This window comes from Aegilops tauschii, chromosome 6 (genome assembly GCF_002575655.3).
Source record: "Aegilops tauschii subsp. strangulata cultivar AL8/78 chromosome 6, Aet v6.0, whole genome shotgun sequence".
Classification (NCBI taxonomy): Eukaryota; Viridiplantae; Streptophyta; class Magnoliopsida; order Poales; family Poaceae; genus Aegilops; species Aegilops tauschii.
The window spans coordinates 465,954,865-465,966,296 of NC_053040.3; positions in this window are offsets into that span (position 1 = coordinate 465,954,865).

Genomic DNA, 11,432 nt, shown 5'->3' on the forward strand with positions numbered 1-11,432 from the left:
GGCGATAGAGTGGCAGTGCCTTTTCTCCTAATCTGGAGATAAAGCGACTTAACGCTGCCACGCAACCAGCGAATTTTTGGACTTGTTTGAGGTCTGTTGGCGTAGACAATTGTGACAGAGCTCGGATTTTGGCTGGATTTGCTTCGATTCCTCTATTGGAAACAATGAAGCCCAGCAGTTTTCCAGCGGGGACGCCGAAGACACACTTTTCCGGGTTGAGCTTAATGTCATACGCACGGAGGTTGTCGAATGTAAGACGTAAGTCGTCTATTAGTGTTTCGACGTGTCACGGCCGGTTTTCCAATAAAAATATTTATTGAGAGACCGATCCCTTTTACGGACCAGTAAAGAAGAATTCCTTCTCACTGGTAGACAATATCTTGATCACAGAAGAAAAACCAGGAGTACTAGATATAATGCAAGGTTGAGCGGAGACTGCTCAACAATCTATTACAAGTACGCCAATAATACATAAAGGCGGATAGGGTGGCATAACTACTACTCACGATAAAAGCGGTGGTGGATATATCACAGCGAAGTGGGTGACATGACTCCTCGAAAGGATACAAAAGGAATAACAATGCCGCAGTCCAAATCAACAAGCCAGGTGAGTACTATGAAAGTACTCGCAAGACAGTTCGGACATAAGATATAACAAATGTAAACATGATGCATATGAACAGATTAACATGCGCACTCAGACAATGAGATAGCAATGCATGGAAAATAAAAGAGAAGTCGGGCGGTAGTCCTCCCGAAATCCCAAAGTAATACTGAGGGCCAATCGAGTGTCTGAATGACTCCTCGAAAGGATACAAAAGGAATAACAATGCCGCAGTCGGGCGTCAAGGCGACACCACATAAAGGGCTTATAATGGAATGTGAATGACAGTGCGCGCCACAATCGGACGTCTAAGCGACATCACATAAAGGGCTTATATCAAAAGCAAATAACAAGAGTGCCACAGTCGGACGTCTGAGCGACATCACATAAAGGGCTTATATCAAAAGTAAATAACAAGAGTGCCACAGTCGGACGTCTGAGCGACATCACATAAAGGGCTTATACTGAAAATAAATGACAAGAGTGCCACAGTCGGACGTCTGAGCGACATCACATAAAGGGCTTATATTACACAACTTAATATTTCAGTAGCTCATGAATAGAAATCATTGCAAGGGAATATTCAGGTACGAGATAAAATAAAGGTTAGTCCATCCACAGGAATAATAATTCAACCGGGTTTACCACTCAAACTTGTTCACCGGGGATTTACCACGAGGATTGACATAGATATGGATACACTGGCCATGGTCCTTGATCATGGACACGATGACTCGGAAGGATTTGACTCTGCAGAGTTTGTACTTTAACCACAGCCAACGGATTTCAGTAGTCACGGGGACTAGTTCCGTTTACGGTCATTTAGGAGAAACACATCTAACCAGTACACACCCATTCAACATTCCGATGCCAGGAATTACCCTCGGCAACGTTCAAGAAAAACCTTGAGACTGGGAGGCTACAACCTCGCGTAGCATGGGATCAAATTTATATACGCGCGCTCTAAGGGGTGCCCCCCTCTCGGTCCCAACCGGAAACACCCATGCCCCCTGACCGGATGACTGGCTTTAATCCAGGGCCATGGAACCCTCATCCCGGCCCCTCTATTTGGTGTGTACACGGAAAGAGGTTAACAACTTACTAAACCGTATTCTTTGCAGAAAACATGTGGCAGCACGGAAGGGGAAGAACGATAACGTGACTCAGTCCACGTTAACGTCGGAGTTTATCGGATGTCGTAAGGCTGGCATGCTACAACAATACCACCTTACTGCCTTTCATGACACCACATGACTAGGCCATCTCTCATCAGAGATCACAGTAACTTTGGAGCACACGGATAGTTGCCTTACATGCAACGAGATACTCACCGATGCTCATATGACATGCACAAACCATTCAAGCAAACATGCAAAACACCTATCATATCGAAGTTTCAAACATGCTTGCCTGGTTCGGAGAAGTCGGAGTCTAGCTCGGCGAAGTTCGCGGCTCCGTCACCTCCTCCGGAACCTACGGTATAGCGAAAACGTACACTAACGTGAAAATCATCGCGTGCATAAAATTTGTTCCAAAAAATTCCAAATAAATACTATAAAAAACTAGACAAAAATATAAGACTGACAGAAAAAGAATCAATCAAAAATCATCTTTTATCAAAAAGTTATAAGGGTTTTAGTCCAGGGACTAATCTGTGATGAAACAGAAAAGAACCAGGAACTTAACTGAGAAAACAGAAAACGGTTCGGAGTAAAAGGCGCCAGCCCAAAGGGAAAGCGCATTTGCCCAAAGGCGCCAACAGAAAACGGTTCGAGAGAGAACAGAAGAGAGGCTGACGGGGGGTCCCATACGTCAGGTTTAAAACTTCGCCGGCGCCCGAAGGCTGCGGTGGTCGCCGGCGTTGAACCACGGCGAGGCAGGGAGATCGGAGGGTACCAAGAGGTTCGGTGTGTTCTTCCGCGTCGGTGGGTGGTGGACTTGGCCGTCGGAGAGCACCACGTCGACGGCGACACTTTCTCCGGCGGACGGTGGTTCGGGCGATGGTGGGGCACTCCGGTGGGCGCTGCAAACTCCAAATTGAAGTGCGGGTCAGGAGAGTGGATGCATTAGGAAGCTACTGGCAAGAGTTGAGAGGTAGAGGTGCACGCACGGGGGTGAATCGAGCTGGACCCCGTGGCGGGTCGAGGCGGCCGGAGTTGGGGAAGAAGGCTCCCTCGGGGCTCTTCCAGTGGCTTGGCGTGGTATTGGTGGAGTGCAGAGGTGGTGTGGGTTCGAGTTCGAGCTCGGGGCCTCTATTTATAGGCGATCCGAGGGGGTGGTCGTGAACGGGATTTCTCCGGCGAGCGATTACGGCGAGGCAGAGGTTGGGTAGGGGGTTTAGGGGGCTAGGCACCATCAGGGAAGATCACTGGTGCCGTTCCACCGCTAAACCTCGGTCGGGCAAGGCGTAATGCGCCGATCCTCGACGGGGCGGCCGTACGGGCACGGCGGCGGCAGAGAGCGCGCTCCGCGCCTAGCAGTTCACGACGAAGGATGGCAGCGCGCACGGGTGAGTGGATGGCCACGCGGCGGCCTCCGGTGGCTTGGGCGGCGCTGGACGGCGCCGTCCAACGCTGCGCCTCTCTCTGGCAGCCGCAAAGCCGCCGCTGCCGTCGCTCACGGGTGGCGCACCTCCTCCTGCTCGTCGCCGACGCCCGCAAACTTCCAGACGATCGTGCGGCGCAGGGATAAGAAGGAGGGAATAGGGAGCAAGGCGCCACCGCGGTACTGGCGAGATCGACATCGGGCTCGGAAGAAAACGACAGCAGTTTACTGAAACTGTTTATCTAAACTCTGAACATTGACAGCAACAGTGTCCATCAGGTGTTCGACGAAATGATTTAGCATGAAGAAAAAAAATTCTGGAGCTGGGACTTGGTGAGGTGACCTCTCAATGCACCCAGAGGCTGCCTGAATTTTCTCAGATTTTTAGGAGGAGAATTCAATTGAATTTCATCAAATTTGGCAAATCTGGTCCAAACTTGCAGCAAGTACAATTTGAAATATTTGAACTGGAGACTAGTGGATCTTCATGGATCTTGGTTGAGGGCTCTAAGGACTAGCTAGGGAAGCTTGTTTGGAGGCCAAACTCAAAGTAGAAATGGTAGTTCCTTTGAAAACCTCCAAGGGTCAAAATAGTAGGCAGAAATTATTTTTGGTGAGAAATAAATGGAAGAGAAATTATGGGGAGGTTCAACTTGCTGGATTTGAAGTATAGCTTGACACAAAGATGAGGAATGGCTTTTGGGAGGTGGTTTCCACTCATGTCATGGCAAGAGGGATTTTTGAAAGGGGAAAGGATCATTCCAAATGCCATAGGGCTATTTAAAAGATTTTCAAATATATTTTTCCAAATGACAAACATTTGGTTTTGAGTCCACACAAGAAGGAAAAACCTCCAAGACCAAAATCAAGTCTTGGGTGAATCCAAAACAAAACACTTTTCATAAAAGAAAATATTTTGAGAGGGAGAGTTCTTCAGAAAATTTTAAATAACACCCCTCAAATTAAATAAAAGTTTGAAAAAGCCAAATAAAATTTTTGGGTGTCACAACACCTACCCCCTTAGGAAAAATCTCGTCCCGAGATTTCTGCTGATCCTCAAATAGATATGGGTACTCTGCCTGAAGAATTTTGTTGTTTTCTGACGGGTCCTCCTTTCAGACTCTTCCAATATCTTTACTGGCCGCTCTCTGTAGGTGAGATCTGGTTGCACATCAATGCTCTCATGAGGTACATGCTTCTCCGGGTTACTCACACATTTCCTCAATTGTGAAACGTGGAAAACGTCATGGACGTCTGACAGCTCCTTGGGTAGGTCTAGTTTGTAGGCTACTGTGCCTCTTCGTGCAATCACACTGAATGGTCCAATAAATCTTGGGGCTAGCTTCCCCTTAATTTTGAACCGTTGCAGGCCTCTCATAGGAGACACTCGTAGGTATACGTAATCACCGGGTTCAAAGCTGACCTCACGATGTTTTTGATCGTAATAGCTCTTCTGTCGGCTTTGGGTTGTCTTGAGTCTGTCCCTGATCTGTTTAACCTTCTCCTCGGCTTCCTTGAGCATGTCTGGGCCGAAGATACGGCTGTCACCTGTCTCTGACCAATTTAGTGGGGTACGACACCTCCGTCCGTACAATGCTTCAAAGGGTGCCATTTGTAAGCTGGCTTGGTAACTGTTGTTGTAAGCAAACTCGGCATATGGCAAACTTTCTTCCCAACTGGATCCATAGGTGAGCACGCAGGCTCTCAGCATGTCCTCTAGGATTTGGTTCGCGCGTTCCGTTTGTCCATCTGTCTGAGGGTGGTACGCTGTACTGAATGCTAGTTGAGTGCCTAGAGCCTGTTGTAAGTGATCCCAGAATTTAGAGACAAATTGAGTGCCTCGGTCTGATATTATAGTCTTTGGGACTCCATGCAGACAAACTATACGGGAGAGATAAAGCTTGGCTAGCCTCTGAGTGGAGTAGGTCGTCTTCACGGGAATGAAATGTGCTACCTTGGTTAGCCTATCTGTGATGACCCATATGGCATCATTTCCGCATTGCGATCGAGGTAGTCCGACGATGAAGTCCATTCCAATTTCATCCCATTTCCACTCAGGTATCCGGTTTGGCTGTAGTAGCCCTGCTGGCTTTTGATGCTCAGCTTTAATGCGCTGACAAGAATCGCAACAAGCAATGAATGCGGCTATATCCCTTTTCATACCGTGCCACCAAAATATTTCCTGAATATCTTTGTACATCTTGGTTCCTCCAGGGTGGATCGAGTATGGAGCGGTGTGGCTTTCGGTTAGGATTTATTGCTTGAGTTCCTCAATGTTTGGTACGCAAAGTCTGTCCCCGTACCATATTACTCCCTCATTGTCTGTGACGAACTCTGAAGCCTTGCCAAGGCTCATCTTCCTCTTTATACCTTCGATGCTGGGATGTCCATGCTGAGCCTTCTTAATTTGTCCCATTAGGGTGGGATGTATCTCCAGATTTGATACGTTGCCCTCAGAGACTAACACCATGTTGAGTCTAGCGAACTCCTGCAGAAACTCAGGCCTCAAGTTTTGTGGACCGTCGTTGCCCGGGTTGGGGTTCCGACTAAGAGCATCTGCCACTACATTTGCTTTCCCTGGATGGTAGTGAATGCCGACATCATAGTCCTTGACCAATTCCAACCAGCGTCGCTGCTGTAAATTTAGCTCTGGTTGTGTGAAAATATATTTAAGGCTCTTATGGTCCGTATATATTTCACAACGATTTCCCAGTAGAAAGTGCCTCCACTCTTTGAGTGCATGGATGACTGCTGCTAGCTCCAAGTCATGAGTAGGATAATTTTCCTCATGCTTCCGTAGTTGCCTGGAAGCATACGCGACAACTTTGCCATCCTGCATCAGCACGCACCCGAGGCCCTTCCGGGATGCGTCACAATACACTTCAAAACTCTTGTGTATGTCTGGCACGATCAAAACTGGTGCTGTTGTCAGTTTCTTCTTGAGTTCTTGGAAGCTTTTCTCGCACGCTTCCGTCCATACAAACTTCTTGTCTTTCTTGAGCAACTGGGTCATTGGTTTTGCCACAGTGGAGAATCCTTCAATAAACCTCCGGTAATATCCAGCCATTCCAAGGAAACTCCGCACATCTGTCACGTTGGCTGGTGGTTTCCAGTCAAGTATGGCTTTGACCTTTTCTGGGTCTACGGCCACGCCTTCTTGGGTCAATATATGGCCCAGAAAACCAACTTGTCTTAGCCAAAATTCACACTTGCTAAATTTGGCGTATAATTGATGTTTCCTTAATTCTCCCAAAACAATTCTGAGATGCTCAGCATGCTCTTCTGGTGTCCTTGAGTATACCAGAATATCATCAATGAATACCACAACAAATTTGTCCATGAATTTCATAAACACTTTGTTCATGAGGTGGACAAAATATGCGGGGGCGTTCGTCAGTCCAAAAGGCATCACTGTGAACTCATATAATCCGTATCTGGAGGTGAATGATGTCTTAGGGATATCTTCTGTCCATACTTTCAATTGGTGATATCCCGATCTTAAATCAATTTTTGAGAACACCTTGGCTTGTGCGAGCTGGTCAAACAAATCATTTATCCGTGGCATCGGATATTTGTTTTTGATGGTGACCATATTGAGAGCTCGATAGTCTATACACAATCTCAGTGTCCCATCCTTTTTCTTGGCGAATAATACTGGCGAACCCCGAGGTGAGGAGCTGGCTCGAATAAATCCTTTGTCTAGTAATTCCTTTATTTGCTTCTTCAATTCTACCAATTCTGAGGGTGCCATTCTATAAGGTTTCTTATAGATGGGAGTGGTGCCAGGTGCTAGTTCAATGCTGAACTCTATCTCTCGGTCTGGTGGCATGCCTGGTAGTTCTTCAGGAAATACGTCAGGAAACTCGCACACCACTGGAACTTTTCTCAGTTCTGAAATGTCCACTTTGTTCAATTTTGGTTGTCGTGACCGTGGTCTCTCTTGAGCGGTAACATTTATTGTCTTGCCGTGATGGTGAGTGAGAATCACCGTCCGATTGAAACAGTCAATAAATCCCTTGTTGGTGGTCAACCAGTCCATCCCTAGGATGACATCCAGTCCTTTATTTTCCAACACGATGAGATTAGCCTGAAACTTTAGTCCTTTGAACTCAATGATCACTCCTTGGCAGTAACTCTGAGCGATCTACTTATTTCCGGGGGACTTGATGATCATAGATTTTTCCAAGGGAAGTATCGAAAAACCATGTTGCAAAACGAAACTCTTCGAAATGAACGAGTGAGAAGCTCCAGAATCAAACAAAACCGCGGCAGGTACTGTGTTGACAGGGAACGTACCGAGCACGATGTCTGGGGCATTTTGCGCTTCTTCCCTGGTCACATGGTTCAGGTGACCCCCTGTGATTGTTGTTGGGATTGAAATTGTTGCGCTTGGGGGCTGGATTATTCCCACCATTGTTCGGCTTGGGGGCCGAGTTCCTTGGTTTTGGGCACTGTTTGGCATAGTGCCCTTCTTCCCCACAAGCATAGCAAGTGACCCCTGGACGGTACGTAAAGTCCTTGTCCCTTGAATGAAACTGTCTGGTTGGCCTTATAGCAGTCATCGTGGATTTTCTCGCTTCATTCCTCGGAACCTCAATCTTGCTTCGATTGTTGCGAGCAAGACTCGTCTTGTCCCTTTTCCGCTTACGGATATCCTCCAGACTGCGGCGCTCATTCTCCAAGGTAATGGCCTTGTCAACCAGAGTTTTGAAATCTGGGAAAGTGTGTATGACCAGTTGGCATCTTAATGCTGGCGCCAGGCCGTCCAGAAATTTTTCCATCTGTTTGTTCTCAGTCATATGTTCATCGTAGGCATAACGAGATAGCTGGGTAAACTGACCGTTCTATTCTGTCACTGACATGCCTCTTTGCTTGAGGTCATCAAATTCTCTTTTCTTGATTTTTATGATGCTCCTGGGGATGTGTGCCCCACGAAAGCCTTCCTTAAACTATTCCCAGGTGATGTTGTGTTCACTGGGATGCATGTGTAGGAAGTTTTCCCACCATGCTGCAGCTGCTCCAGTGAGGTAGTGAGGTGCATAAAGCACCTTCTCATGATCAGAACATTGAGCAATAATCAACTTTCTCTCGATGTCACGAAGCCAATCATCGGCTTCAAGTGGCCTATCAGTGTGAGCAAACGTTGGAGGGCGTGTCTTCTGCAGTTCAGACAACTTGGAGTGTGGTTGGTATGGCTCACGGTGATTCCCCATATTGATGACGTGATTCATCATTTCTTGGTGTTGCTGCTGGCTTTGTTCGAAAAGGCGGCACACTTGGGATAAGGCTGCCTCACTGTCCTGTTGACTAGACTGTCCCTGAGTGAAGTTGTTGCTGGTCTGTGTTCCATAAACTTCTTCTGGTTGATTGGGCATGGAACGAGTCCACGGACGAGACATTTTCCACTCTGGGCTATTATGTTGCAAAAATCATGAGAAGAATTGTGTGGCACAAGGAAAATCTTTCAAAGGCAAAATTTTAGAAGACCTCAAGATTTTTCAAGAACATAAACGATTCCGCACGGAGAAGGACTGCTTAGCACATAACTTACACGCGATACGCAAACATACGATACATCACTCAGGATGTGCGTACACATTCCTGACATGTTATTTAGACTAGCACACTCCTCCGGAATGCAGCGCACACAACTACTACAAACTAACGTACATAAAACATAACATACATGCAGGTACAACACGCGGTTACTAGGCACACTCAGTCGGAGATGGTGAAGATGTCCTTCCCCTTGCCGAGGGTAAGACCCAGCGGTGCAGGAGACTCAACCTCCACCTCCTCCCTAGTAGGCTCCAGGCGCGTAGCACTGCGCTGAGGTGATGGCGCGGGAGCTACATGTGGCAGTGCGGGTGTGGCAGGCGGTGCAGCTCTGACTGGAGTAGGAGCGATGACTCAGTCGAACTCCTCAGTGGTAGGCAGACGGCGAGCAGTGGCCAAAATGGCCGGTGAATAAGATGCCGAGGACGAGACGAATGTCAGTGGCGGTGCCATGTGGAGAAGCTCCTTCCTGCTGGCAGGACCGCCCCGAACTAAGTCCATGCGGGCAGCCACAAGATCGTCCACGAGGTTGTCGAAAGATTCCTCCAGAGCTTTGAGGTACTCGACAAGCATCTCGATAGCTTCATCCCGCTCTCCCCTATGGCAGGCGAATGCATAGTGACAAGTATATGGCACATGGCATGGGAGGTAGCGGTAGCGACGAGTCTTCATCATAGGAAGGATATCCCGAAGGCGAGCTATCGCCTCACGGGCAGCCATCTGCATGGCATGCCTCTCCGTAGGCATGGCCCTTCCCACAAAACGGAAGTGGCGTGACGCAGAACGTCCTCCCTTGAATTGCACCACGGCTTGGTGCATAGACACGTCGTCGCTGAGCTTGTGCTGGTAAAGCGTGAACTCCGGACGAGTCGCTGGCCCGATCGCGAGCTTGGTGATGGAGACGAGGAGTTTGACAAACCCCTCGGGCACATTAGTGAACACCCGAGTCTCGCAGTCGTTGCCAGCCATCTACAAAAGTAGGCAAAAATTCTGAGTAGTCAAATCATAAATTTATGATGACCAACAGAAAATAGCTACATTTGCAAAATGCTGAAAAAGCACCCAAGACGCTAATAACCGATTAGCGATCGCACCTAGTGGCTTCCTACAGTCAGCCTGGCTCTGATACCAAGCTTGTCACGACCGGCCAATAAAAATATTTATTGAGAGACCGATCCCTTTTACGGACCAGTAAAGAAGAATTCCTTCTCACTGGTAGACAATATCTTGATCACAGAAGAAAAACCAGGAGTACTAGATATAATACAAGGTTGAGCGGAGACTGCTCAACAATTTATTACAAGCACGCCAATAATACATAAAGGCAGATAGGGTGGCATAACTACTAACTCACGATAAAAGCGGTGGTGGATATATCACAGCGAAGTGGGTGACATGACTCCTGAATCTAACAACTCTTCGAGCGTCGGAGTGAGGCTCGAGGATACTTATTGTGGGTGGCGGAAGCGTATATAATACAAGTGACCAATATCCAGGATCGCACGGGACTGACTGGGACTCCTCTAGGCGTCGGACTCACTATCAAACTCTTCATCCATGAGATCGCCTTCGTCAACATCTGGCCAAATCAACAAGCCAGGTGAGTACTATGAAAGTACTCGCAAGACAGTTCGGACATAAGATATAACAAATGTAAACATGATGCATATGAACAGATTAACATGCGCACTCAGACAATGAGATAGCAATGCATGGAAAATAAAAGAGAAGTCGGGCGGTAGTCCTCCCAAAATCCCAAAGTAATACTGAGGGCCAATCGAGTGTCTGAATGACTCCTCGAAAGGATACAAAAGGAATAACAATGCCGCAGTCGGGCGTCAAGGCGAGACCACATAAAGGGCTTATAATGGAATGTAAATGACAGTGCGCGCCACAGTCGGACGTCTGAGCGACATCACATAAAGGGCTTATATCAAAAGTAAATAACAAGAGTGCCATAGTCGGACGTCTGAGCGACATCACATAAAGGGCTTATATCAAAAGTAAATAACAAGAGTGCCACAGTCGGACGTCTGAGCGACATCACATAAAGGGCTTATACTGAAAATAAATGACAAGAGTGCCACAGTCGGACGTCTGAGCGACATCACATAAAGGGCTTATATTACACAACTTAATATTTCAGTAGCTCATGAATAGAAATCATTGCAAGGGAATATTCAGGTACGAGATAAAATAAAGGTTAGTCCATCCACAGGAATAATAATTCAACCGGGTTTACCACTCAAACTTGTTCACCGGGGATTTACCACGAGGATTGACATAGATATGGATACACTGGCCATGGTCCTTGATCATGGACACGATGACTCGGAAGGATTTGACTCTGCAGAGTTTGTACTTTAACCACAGCCAACGGATTTCAGTAGTCACGGGGACTAGTTCCGTTTACGGTGTTTTAGGAGAAACACATCTAACCAGTACACACCCATTCAACATTCCGATGCCAGGAATCACCCTCGGCAACGTTCAAGAAAAACCTTGAGACGGGGAGGCTACAACCTCGCGTAGCATGGGATCAAATTTATATACGCGCGCTCTAAGGGGTGCCCCCCTCTCGGTCCCAACCGGAAACACCCATGCCCCCTGACCGGATGACTGGCTTTAATCCGGGGCCATGGAACCCTCATCCCGGCCCCTCTATTTGGTGTGTACACGGAAAGAGGTTAACAACTTACTAAACCGTATTCTTTGCAGAAAACATGTG